Source organism: Melospiza melodia, chromosome W (assembly GCF_035770615.1).
Source record: "Melospiza melodia melodia isolate bMelMel2 chromosome W, bMelMel2.pri, whole genome shotgun sequence".
In the NCBI taxonomy this organism is placed as follows: Eukaryota; Metazoa; Chordata; class Aves; order Passeriformes; family Passerellidae; genus Melospiza; species Melospiza melodia.
In genome coordinates, this window is record NC_086225.1 from 22,692,113 (window position 1) to 22,705,476 (window position 13,364).

Below are 13,364 nucleotides of genomic sequence, written 5' to 3' on the forward strand. Positions count from 1 at the left end.
AATACAATAATACTAATCAAAAGAGACATACAACTGCAAGAGGTGGGCTACCATTGAAAGAGAGCTAGTAATCCCTTCCCATTTTCGTGGTTACTAGTGAAAGAAGAGCACTAGAAAACACACTACGGCCTAACTACTTAAAAGCTTTTTATAGAGTGTGGCTCCTTTCCCAAAATGACCAAGGCAGCCAGTGTTGCCCGATTGATAAATGACACAAAACTCGGATAAGTTTTGTGGGTGCTTTATTAAGGGCCCGGGGAGCTTGGGGGACTCACGTCCCAAAGTCCAAGCCCCCAAATTCACGTATGGATGCTTCCCTCTTATACATGTGTTGGGAGTTTAGTTCAAGTATGGCTTAAAGAAAAAGGCTATGAACATGGCTTAAAGAAAAAGGCTATGAAGTTATACAATTGAGAGAAAAGTAACAGGTAGCTGTGAAGCAGTTCTCAGCTTGACTTCTATAAACAATTAGATTCTTTCGGGTATCGTTGTATAAACAATAAAGTTCTCAGGCAGTTTTCTTATAACAAGTGTAACATTCTCTCTGAGAAAAGATGGCACCCTGAGAACAGATGTGGAAGTTTAGGGAACCGTTCATATCACAGTGAGAACACTGGTTTTGTTTTGTGTAAACAATCAACGGTGTAGTAAAACAAAAGGTGTGGTTAGAGTTTTCTCTGTTAGCCTATCATAAACCTGTATTTCAGAATATGCATGAAGTTCGTTAACACTATTATTTAAGCTGACTGATCGATCAATAAATTGAGTTTGATGCATCACAGGATGGTCGTTCTCCCCTCACTTCAACATACATGCGATTCACAACAAAGTCTCCAAGAAACAGTTTCCCGTTCCCCTTGCCTGGTCACAGACCCCTTGTGATACATTCCTTGGTTCACAAACAAGATCATTAATCCTCTGCTTATCTTATTCTAAGAGCATTGTATGCTGCCTCCAGACAGGTTAGCATTCTTACTTTCCTGCACTAGTTTAATTATTTATTAAATCCCTAAGACTACCTGCTAGGTTACACACAAAACCCAACACACACTTTCAACGGCTACAAAACTACTTTTTAACAAACCAGTTCACACACAACTCACTATAATTAAATATTTTGCTAAATTTCATTTCTTTTCCAACATTTCCCCCCTTTTGAGCATCCTTCAGTCCTGCTGCAAGGATGCTCAATCAACAGTATTGACAGTAACATCTTCACAATGAGGTGGGGAGTGTTCCTCATTCTGCTGCCCACGGGTCATCACCTTCAGCAACCGGAGAGATCGCCTCTTTTCCTTTTCGATCACACCTAAGAGGCATCTATATACAATCCATATAGTCACTAGAAATACTAAAAACATTAGTACATATTGTATAGCAGACGTAATCCAGCCAGACAGGTGAAAAACCCCAAAGAATCAAATACTGCTCCTATCCCATTATGCTGTGCTTTCCTTTCAATTTCCTTGGTTTTTATTTCCACTTCTGCCAGTTGAGAAATATCTTTCTCAACTTCAAGTGTAACATTTGGAATGTGTACACAGCAATGATCTATTCTCCTACTCAGGTAACCACAAACTCCATGCTCTTTTAACAGTAGCAAATCCAATGCCATTCTATTCTGTAGGGTCATTCTTGATGTAGCTTGCAATTGCAAATTTAGATCTTTAAATCCCTTCTTAGTAGCTGCTGCCAACCTTTCTGTCTGTCCTAACAAATTGTTGAGCATTTCCCTGTTTCGATATGTCGCTACCGGAGGGAATAATGACTCCAATATCCATCCAAATTGTACTCCTGAGCCAGGTTCATGCCACTGCTCCTCTAGGGATTCTTCCCTCTTTCTGAGTCCTTTCCTTTGGATCAATCTATTCTGTTTCCAGTATGGACACAATGTGGGAACCCCTAGGGTGATTTGTGTTACTGATCCATCTAGAGGTAAATGTGTGGTCCACTGTCCGTGTCCCAACACCCAGACTAGATTTCCAGGGCTATGCACAGTAGTATATCTGCAATCTATAGGTCCATCCATGGACTCTCTGCTAACCGTGTGATCATACCCCCTACACTCGCATCCCCACTTTAATGCCATTTTCACCGGTACCAATCCGGTTCGGTCTTCCGGTGTATCACATGTAAAAACCTCAGTACAATTCCAATCCTCTTTCTGCGGTCTGAACTCTCGGGAAGATGTAGACGTGATAAGGGCCCTATAACGTGACTGATTCTTTACTCCTGACCATTGGATGCACCATTGTACTTCCCCAAGGTAATTATAGTGTTCCAAAACACTAGGTCCCCATAATGTCTTCCAACTATTCCAGGTGTCAAAATTCTGTGTGACATTCTGACAACTCATCTCATTTCGTTGGGATTTCGTTCTTATTCGTACTGTATTGCATGGCTCATCTATTGGGGTTGCAATTAAACACCTCCTGGTATTTTGAATCCAACCATAATGATTGGATTTCTTTTCACATTCCTCTCTAGTCATAGCCCGAATGGTCATACACAAATCCCTCCATACATCTACTGGTTTGGGAACTGACTGGCAGGACCATGAAACATTCTTGAATGTTTCAGGCATTTTGGTTACCGGTATTATTCCCCAGGGAATTGGTTCACCTGCAGCCTGTGGTAATGGCAAGCAAGCTGTTATTTCAGTCACATTCTGCATGATCCCAAAATCTCTGATTAATCCTACCACTAAGTTTTCCTGCTCAGTATTTCATTCTATTGTATCATTAACCTCCCGTCTACTCCTTCTACTGTGTCTCTGTAAGGATAACATCATTCTGTCATGCCTCCACCATGCATTTCCTATTCTAGGATTAGTGACACTCGACCACCGACAACCTTTGCCTTCCTTCTCCCACCAACTGGTCCCGTCCTCTATTCTGTCCCAGGTCAGTTCCCTATTTTGCTTCCACCATTTGACCCAAAGGTTCCTTTGATATCTTGATCTTACTAGGAAGGAACAATTTATTCTGAGAGGTGGCCCATCCCACATGTCCACTGCCATTGATACTGGATTAACCTTTATGTTTTCAGCACGATCCCCTGTCCATGGCAAAACCCTCATACTCACTCTTTTGTAATCAAAACTATCCCGTATTTTGACCAAACATGTATATTCTCCCGTATCGTTTGTGGTTACCTTGGTAAGATTCAGTACCGTGTTTCCTTGTTGTTTATCCTGATCCCAACCGACTCCTACCTTGCCTCGGCTTCTTTCAGCCTCCCGTTGCCATATTGCAATAACTTCACCGGCCTCAACTTTCTGGCTGTCAAAGATAACACAAGTTAATTGAACATCCATCCCTTCCATGACTGTAACCTTTGTTTCTTCAACCTGTACTAGAGTAGACCCTTGAACGGGTACTAGTCTCATGATCACTAGCAGTAATATAATTAAGAAGGCGGCTTTGCACGGAGGATCATCCGGGTTGGAGACACTATCTGGGTTTCCCATTGGAACGGTGCCTTCTTTACCCTGGTGTAATGGATCCAAGCATCCATCCCCTGGACCTTCACCGCCGTGTAGGTCGTCATCATCACCTGGTAGGGTCCGCTCCATGATTCCCGTAGTGGATCCGTGATCCACTTCTTGACGTACACCTGGTCCCCAGGCTGGATGTCGTGGACAGAATTCTCCAGCGTGAGCGGTCTATTCCACTGTAACGTATTTCTTAAAGAATTCAAGATCTTATTAAGTGACATAACATACTCTGCAATCGCCTGGTCCCCACTCACATGTACCTCCCCTTTTAATACAGTTGCATGATATGGTTTGCCATATAATATCTCATATGGACTTACGCCTACCTTTTCCCTTGGTTTAATTCGAATCCTGAGTAGGGCCAAAGGCAAAGCTTGAGGCCAGTGCAGTTTAGCTTCCTGGCAAATCTTTTTGATTTGTCCTTTCAGGGTTTGATTCATCCTTTCCACCTGCTCACTAGACTGAGGTCTCCAGGGGGTATGCAAATTCCAGGTTATATCTAACATTCGTGCTAATTCCTGCACTACCCCGGCTATAAAATGCGGAGCCCTATCTGATGACAATTCTAAAGGTACTCCAAATCTTGGTATTATTTCTTTTAACAAGGTTTTTACCACCTCCTTAGCCTGATTAGTTCTACATGGAAAAGCTTCCGGCTGCCCTGAGAATGTACATACGTACACTAACAAGTATCTGTATCCCTGTGCCCTATGCAGTTCAGAAAAATCAACTTGCCAGTAATCTCCTGGTTGTGGCCCGACTTGCAACTTTCCCATTTGTATTTGTCTCCTAACTACTGGATTATTTTTCAAACATACCGGGCACATTGCATTAACTCTTCTTGCCATTGTTAACATCTGATTAGAGATTATCTCATTCTTCAAAAATTTTACCAATACTTCTGCCCCCCAATGACATTTAATATGTTCTGATTCCAAAATAAATTTCATTATGCGGGTAGGTACCACTATTTGTCCCATTGGTGTAACGTACCACCCAAGTTGATTCTTCTGTGCCCCTAGCAAGTTTATTAGTTTTCCATTTTCTATTGAATATTTGGGCTCCTGATTCAGGTATGGGGTAGACGGATTTGTTCTTACCGGTACCAATGCCATTTGAGTCCATACTTCCCGTGCCACTTGCCGTGCTGTAACATCAGCAAATCGATTTCCTCTGTAAACGTCTCCTTCCGCAGTCTGATGTCCTCTAACATGCATTACTGCAACTGCTTTGGGACTGTGTACCGCATCCAGTAGCTGTAGCACTTCTTCCCGGTGCTTGATGTTGGTTCCCTGTGAATTCAAAAGCCCCCTTTCCTTCCATAATGCCCCATGTACATGAACCACACCAAAGGCATATTTAGAATCTGTCCAGATATTAACCCTTTTGTCCTTGCTCAAATACAGGGCTCTGGTGAGTCCAATCACCTCTGCCTTCTGGGCCGAAGTTCCAGGTAACAAAGCCTTTGCCTCTATTACCTGATCCAATGTTACCACTGCATACCCGGCATAGCGAGTCCCATTCTCGACAAAACTGGATCCATCAGTGTATAGTTCCCATTCAGGTTCTTCCAATGGTTCATCCTTTAGGTCGGGTCTGCTGGCATATACTTGTTCAATTACCTCTACGCAATCGTGCACCAGTCCCCCAGCCTCCTGGTCACTGCGTAAAAACTCTGCTGGATTAACATGATTAGTAGTCCTTATTTCAATATCATCCTGTTCTCTCAGGATGGCCTGGTATTGCAACATTCGACTGGATGATAGCCAGTGACCCCCCTTTTGCTCCAAAACGGCCATGACCATATGGGGAACAAACACTTTCATTTTTGCCCCCAAAGTCAATTTCCGGGCCTCTTGAATAAGAATTATTGTTGCCGCCATGGCTCGTAAACACGAGGGCCACCCGGAACTTACCGAATCCAGTTGTTTAGAGAAGTATCCCACTGGCCTCTTCCAGGATCCCACCTTCTGGGTGAGGACCCCCAATGCCAGTTTTTGCCTCTCATTCACGTACGACTGGAATTCCTTGGTCAGGTCAGGGAGTCCTAGGGCTGGGGCCTCCTGTAGTGCCTGCTTCAATTCCTGGAAGGCCTTCTTTTGCTGTGTCGTCCACTCCAACCGATGCTGCTTCAAGGCCTCATATAGTGGCTTGGCTAGGAGACCGAAATTCATGATCCACAGTCGACACCATCCCACCATTCCTAGAAAAGATCTCAATTCCTGATGGTTACGAGGCAAAGGAATAGCACATATTGCCTCTATTCGGTTTACTCCCAAACGTCTCTGCCCTTGTGTGATTTCACAACTGAGGTAAATAACGCTATTTTTGACCAATTGAGCTTTTTCCTTAGAAACCCGATACCCTGCTTGGCCAAGCATGTTGAGTAATTTAATTGTTAATTCCACACACATTTCCCTTTCCTTAGTAGCCAGAAAAATGTTGTCCACGTACTGCAGGACTACATACAAGGATGGGGATATTGTTACCTGGGTTATCTTCCATTCCTCCAGCTCCTTGGCCAGTTGGTTTCCAAAAATAGTAGGGGAGTTTTTAAATCCCTGTGGGATTCTGGTCCATGTAAGCTGCTTCTTTCTCCCAAAATCAGGACTCTCCCATTCGAAGGCAAAATATTTCCTACTCTCTACTGCCAGTGGGATGCAGAAGAAGGCATCTTTAAGGTCAATCACTGAGAACCATTTAAACTCCTCCGATACAGATGTTAACAAGGTATAAGGATTAGCAACAACTGGATATATGTCTTTCACTATTTCATTAATAGCCCTTAAGTCCTGTACCAAACGGTACTTACCATTAGGTTTCTTTACTGGAAAAATTGGAGTATTATACTCCGATTCACATTCCTGTAATATTCCTTGAGCCAAAAATTGTTTAATTAACGGGGCTACTCCCCTCCTTGCCTCAAGCTTCAAGGGGTATTGCTTTATCCTCACTGGTCGGGCCCCTTCCTTTAGTTCCACCTTTACTGGCTGCGCAGCTTTAGTTTTTCCGGGGACCCCTGACTCCCATACCCAGGGTACTACAGCCTGCTCAATTTCTTCTGGAATAGGAGAGGCATCCACTTCCTTGATCACAAAAATGCCTGCTATTTGTTCCTCAGGTATTTCCAATTTCACCCTTCCCCCTTCAAATATTATTTTCACATTAAGTCGGGACAACAGGTCTCTGCCAAGAAGGGGTGTGGGGCAGTTTGGCATATACAAAAATTGGTGATCTAATTCCTTCCCCCCAAACCTAGGATTTAAAGGTTATAAAAATGGTTGTTCCTCTAGCTTCCCTGTTGCCCCCACCACCTGTACCGTTGTGTCACTCAAAGGTTCCAATCATCTATTGAGTACAGAATAAGTAGCTCCAGTGTCTACCATAAATTCTTGATCCTTTCCATCTATTTCTAAAACTACCCTTAAATCCTTTTCTAGTCAGCTTTGATTCTGATAGTTTCCCAAAACTAGTGCTTGAGCGGTCTCTGCTGATCCTCCCGTAAATCCTCCCACAGGAGTGTTCCCCATTTGACCTGTCCTTAATCCCATCTTTCCCATGCCCATACCTCCTCTAACCGGGCATTCATTTTTCCAGTGTCCCAATTGTCGGCAAAACGCACACTGGTTTGGATCCAACCTCCCCATGTTAGGTGCAAACCCAAATCCTCCCCGACCTCTTGCCAACCCCCTTTGTCCGCGATTAGCTCCTCCCCGACCTCGACCCCTAATGGGTCTTCCTCCTGCCCCTGTCTGTTGCATTACAGCCAGAATACTAGCTTGTTGTCTTTTTGCAGTTTCTTTTTCCCTGTTGTTGTATACCTTCCACGCTACCTCCAGCATTTTATCCAAACTCCTAGTATCCTCTCCTTCCAGCTTTTGTAACGTTTTCCTAATATCCTCTTGTGATTGCCCCATAAACAACAATGCCAATTGAAGTTTTCCTGATTGATCCTCTACATCTAAATTAGTAAACTTCCGAGCCATGTCTTTTAATCGTTCTAAAGAGGCAGACGGAGACTCATTCTTGTCCTGCTTGACTGAATACAACTTAGACCAGTTCATAGTCTTAGGTATTCCTGTCCTAATTCCTTCCACCAACAACTCCTGATATCGTTTTACAGCCCTTATTCCTCCCGTAGAGTTTGGGTCCCACTTAGGTTCCTCACTTGGTACCAATTCATCAACTGTCTCATTTAGTTGTCTCAACCGAATTTCCTCACGAGCCTTTTCTCTAGTGGCTCTAATAACCATTTTCCGTGGAATCCATTATAGTATCTAATAATACCTGTCAATCATTCCAGTCCGGATTCTGAGTCTTTATTACCATTTTAACCACCCTTGCCACCCTTTCAGGATCCTCCCGATAACTCCCCGCTGATTGCTTCCATATTACCAAATCCCCGGGGGAGAAAGACACCTTTATAAATATCCTTTCTCCCTGTGGTCCCACAGCTTCCCTTAACGGCGCAATTAACTGTGGCCCCTTCTGCCCCTTCCTTCCCTTGCGAGTCCGCCCTGCTAACGGAGTTCTTTTAACACTCTCATTCTTTTCACCATCACCACCATCACTATCACTCTCACTAGATCCCGTTTTTATAGCTATATCCGCAGGGGGAGCAGGGGGCACATTAGGAGCAACCGGAACCCTCGGAGGTGCTATACAATAAGACAAATCTTCCTCGACTGAAGGATACCAATTACACTCCTTTCTTTCTTTACATCCCACACACTCCCTTTCATCATTCACTTCTAAAACCAAGATACCACATTCCTTTTGCCATTCCTCTTTCCGATATAAAATGAAAAACAAATCCAAATGTGGTATTTCATCCCATTTCTCATTTCTCCTTAAAAATTGCATCAAAGATTCCATTATCCCCAATTCCAGTGTACCATTCACCGGCCATCCCGCTTCCCCAATCTCATATTCAGGCCACCAATGATTACAATAATCTATCATTTTACTTTTATCCAATTCTTGGTAATACCCCTCACTTTTCCGCCGTTTCAATATACAACCTAATGGTGTATTTCCAGGTATTTTACCATTGGCTTGCACTAAGGTTTTAAAAGTTTTAAAAGACATCATATTACAACCTTTAATTCCACCCTTAATCCCAATAAACCAATATACCTTAAACCAATATACCTTCTCGCCGTCCTTCCCTAAAACAAACAGGAGGCGAGTTCCGGTCCTGCGTCCTTAGACGTCTTATGGCCGGAGCCTAGGCTTTTGTTTTTACCAACCACCAAATCCAAATCCAATTATCACCTTTTTCCAATATAAAGTACCTTCCGGCTTACCTTGGCAGTTGTCCAACAGGCGCGGGGTGTCGGGCACGACCGATTACTCCCCGAGAAGTGCTCGGTGCTGGCTTGGAGTGGATCGGGACGCGAACCGCCCCAGCAGCCTTTGGAGTCCTGCTGCGGTCGCCAGAAAACTGTTGCCCGATTGATAAATGACACAAAACTCGGATAAGTTTTGTGGGTGCTTTATTAAGGGCCCGGGGAGCTTGGGGGACTCACGTCCCAAAGTCCGAGCTTCCAAATTCACGTATGGGTGCTTCCCTCTTATACATGCGATTCACAACAAAGTCTCCAAGAAACAGTTTCCCGTTCCCCTTGCCTGGTCACAGACCCCTTGTGATACATTCCTTGGTTCACAAACAAGATCATTAATCCTCTGCTTATCTTATTCTAAGAGCATTGTATGCTGCCTCCAGACAGGTTAGCATTCTTACTTTCCTGCACTAGTTTAATTATTTATTAAATCCCTAAGACTACCTGCTAGGTTACACACAAAACCCAACACACTTTTCAACGGCTACAAAACTACTTTTTAACAAACCAGTTCACACACAACTCACTATAATTAAATATTTTGCTAAATTTCATTTCTTTTCCAACACCAGTGATATAGAGTGCATTGAAATGAAGTATTGACTTTGAAGTAGTAATTTCCACAGGCTTTCTAGAACATACATCTGATTGAAAGAATTGTTGTCAGGAATTTACATGCCACTATCACTCAGGTAAGCCGACAATGTGATCCTTGCCTCCAGAGTAACCTCAAAATACCCCCGGCTGAAACTCGGTCAGACTGGGAGAGACCATGGGCCTGCACAGCAGTGGCAAATTAACTTTTCAAAATTCCCAAGGAAAGGGGGGTATCAGTATTACTGGTATTGATAGATACATTTTCAGGGTGGCCAGAAACATTCCCCACCAGAACTGTCAAAGCTCACGAGGTGACCAGATTATTTTTACAAGAAATAATACATCGCTTCAGAGTTCCAGCCACAATATCCTCAGATAAAGAATCACATTTCATTTCCAAAATAGTGCAACAGATTAGTAGCCATCTGGGCATAGACTGGGAACTTCACACTCCATACCGCCCCCAATCAAGCAGCCAGGTGGAGAGAATGAATCATTCGATTAAGCAGAAAATCATAAGACTGGGGCAGGAAGTTAATCTACCCTGGCCCCAAGCTCTTCCACTGGCACTATTGCAAATTCAAACTAAACCTTGAGCTAAAGGAATGCTGAGTCCTTTTGAAATGCCTTATAGAAGACCGTATAGAATACAAAGGGAATGTCCAGAATGTCCACCTACATGGTGGCTTTAAGCAAGCAGCTCAGAGAAATTGAGAAACATGTGGCTGGAACTCAGAGCAGGGAGTTAGATAGCCTGGGGATGATGTATATGTTAAGTCTCTTACAGAGAAGACTTCGGAACCACAGTGGGAGAGACCACTGCAAGTACTTCTCACCACCTTCACTGCAATCAAAATCAAGGAGCAGAATGCCTGGATCCATCACTCTCGGGTGAAGAAGGCCCAGAAGCCCCTTCAGGAGTGACACCAGGAGACAATGAACTGAGACTAAAACTTACTTGGGCAAAATGAGTATCTTGCGGTTGGGAGTCGTTCATACTTTAGTTTACAGAATTGTTTTGTATGTAATTATAACTGAAGTTTTAGAACTAGAGAGTACCTCTATCCAAAGCAATGCTGAATTGCCTTGGTCCCAGGCATTTAATCAGTATACTGGATCCATGGGAAAACCTTCTGAGATAAAAGATTCAAACCTATCCACTGTAGTAATTCACGGGGATCAGGTATATGAGGAGCAGGAATGGCAGGAACAGGAACTGTGGACACTTCAAGGGATCAGAGGACAAGAAATCAAGGTAGGGTGCCGGATGATAAATGGGACGGCTTATGAGACACCAGATGAAATTAGTGTTGTAACCTCTCCTGGTGTATACGAACACCAGGAAGTTTGTGATAGCCTAAGTGAATCAGACTGTTGGTGTAATTTCACCTTAATACGGCCTGTAGAAGTGAACTGCCTTTGGGCTCAGGATGCTATCGGACTTTGATTTAAATTCAAAGTAGACACTGCATTTTTACCACAGCAGGACCTTATACAACCCATACTAAGACTCAAATATTTCAGACTCAACCCAAACTTGAACCTGAGGTGTATGAAATAGGCTCCTACGAAGTGAGGAATGTGGGTGAACAACTGTCGCAGACATTTTTCACAGAAATCCTTTATTTGGGATTGTCCATCTTCTGGGAAGCTGAGGGCCCCAGAAGAAGAATGTAAACAATTGTTATCAGCTGCTCTGGAATGCAATAGGATGCACCTGTGATTGGTTCATGTTCCATGTGTACAATATTAGAGCCAATCACAGGGCAAGCTCTCTGGAACACAGGGACAGAGAATTCTCTTGTTTTTAGATTCTTTCTATTCTTAGCTTAGCAAGCCTCTGCAACTTCTCTCTTTATTCTATTTAGTATAGTTATAATGTATTATATATCATATATCAATAAATCCAGCCTTCTGATCAAGAAACAAGATTCTCGTCTTTCTCTCACCCCAGCGACCACCTCAGGTCGCTGTAATAAACAACAACTATTATTCAATCCAGAATGGTCTCTCAAACGTGTGGAGTTGATGATGCAAATTAACATCTCAAGAATCCAACCAGCCTGCTCCTCCTTCCTAAAAACTTCCTTTGAGGGCTGGACAATGTGGTTACAAAGACAGGCATATCTCAGGAGCAGAATAAGAAAGGATATAACTGGCATATTAGGGACAGGATTAGGAGTTTTAAATGGAATTGATTCAGAAGTACTGATGAATAAGCTGGCCACTGCAGCAGGTAGCCTAACAAAATTGAAGCAGCCTTTACAGTCATCTCCATTGGCATTAGGAACTAGCCAGTGGCAGATTTCAAAAGTACTGCCAAAGTGGGAAATGGCCGGGGACCATGACCACAAGTTAATAGTAGAAGCACTTAGTACAGTTCAGGATAATGTGTCTTTAGCTTTCAGTTGTAAACAAGCACAGTTATGGATGCAGGCAACAGAAGCTCTGATCATACAGGAAGGTGGTGAAGGTAATTTTCCAGCTGAAATTCAGAAAATTGTGTGGGATAATGCAACAGATTTTGAAAGGAACTTTCAATCCTGGTGGACTATGGTGAATTTCACCTATGATCCTGCTTCTAATGTGGCCACTGCCTTGGTGCTTACCATACGTAATGCCACTGTTTATGTTATCCATCCCATCATTGCCCTAGGATTAAACCATGAAAAAACAATACTTGACCCTTCAGAACATAGAGTGTGGGCCTGAAAGATGAATGAAAAGTGGCAAACAGGAAACTTAGAATCCTGCATTACTAGAGAACACATGGGATTCATTTGTGAAAGCAACACTATTAATTCCCAGGATGTGTGTTTAGACACAGAACAGAGTATTTGCCACTTTGAAATTGATCCAGTCACTGACCAGAAAACTGTGCTCGTATATACTGGAAAAGGGTGTGTATGCCTGAGAACAGCTTGTGCTGCTGTAAAAATTGATAGCAATAATGTTATTCTGTCTAGTAGAAATCATTCTAATTTCTGTATTTGTAATTTTGTTATGATTATCGGGTGTGATTTTTCGGATTCGGTACCAGTGACATCCCACCAGCTGATCAAAACCAATTACACAATGTGTCACAGACTATCACCTACCCCTATTGGTATGAACCTTACATATGTAAAGCAATTAATTAAGCACCAAGACCTATTGGAGATCTTGAAGGAAATCCAAGAAAGTGGAAAGAAAACCCTAATTACTGTCCAACATGATACAAAAGAGATAACCAGAGTTCTACAAAGAATAAAACAAAATTTGTATCATCACTGGTGGGATGTGATCTTTGGGTGGTCACCAACTGCAAATGGAATCTTTAATAAGTTGTGTCATCCCATTGTAGTTTTGTTAATATTAGTTGGGATAAGCTTGGGATCATCTATTATATTATTCATTTGGAACTGGAGAATACTACAACAAATAGCTGTATTAACATCTTTGTCAAACGTACATGGTAAAGCATTAAGAGACACTTATTGTTGTAAGGGTTTTCATTAAGTAAAAGAATTTACTTATTTCCTAGGAAAGGGGGGAATGAGACAGAGTAAAAATCCATTTTGAATTAGGTAAAATGTCTAGGAGAGGTGAAAAGTCTGTGAGGCCAAAGCTGAAGGGAAAAACTGCAGGACAGAGATAGTGAGGAGACAGAAAAAAACCAGAAACGACCACAAAGACCACAAGGTCGATCTGCCCTGATCTAGGAATTCTTTTGATAAAGAAGAACTGGCCATAAATGTCACGCGGAATGAATATGTATGAACCTATTGTGAAACTGTATGCATATGTATTTGGAAGGGGAGATAAAAGGAGACCTGAAATCCTCAGAGGTACGCATGCCTTTTGAAGAGCGTTTTCTCCGCATGTGTCCGGTGCCATAATAAATATACTGAGCTTTACAACTTTTATAAAGTTGTGAGGTTTCTTCTTTT

At 42.6% G+C, this 13,364-nt stretch overlaps 1 protein-coding gene across 2 annotated transcripts in view; it reads left to right on the forward strand.

Annotated features, from left to right (window-relative positions):
- Nucleotides 1-13,364, forward strand: part of LOC134431554 (protein FAM219A-like) — a 346,687-nt gene that overhangs the window by 112,653 nt on the left and 220,670 nt on the right. The gene's annotated exons all lie outside the window — the stretch shown is intronic.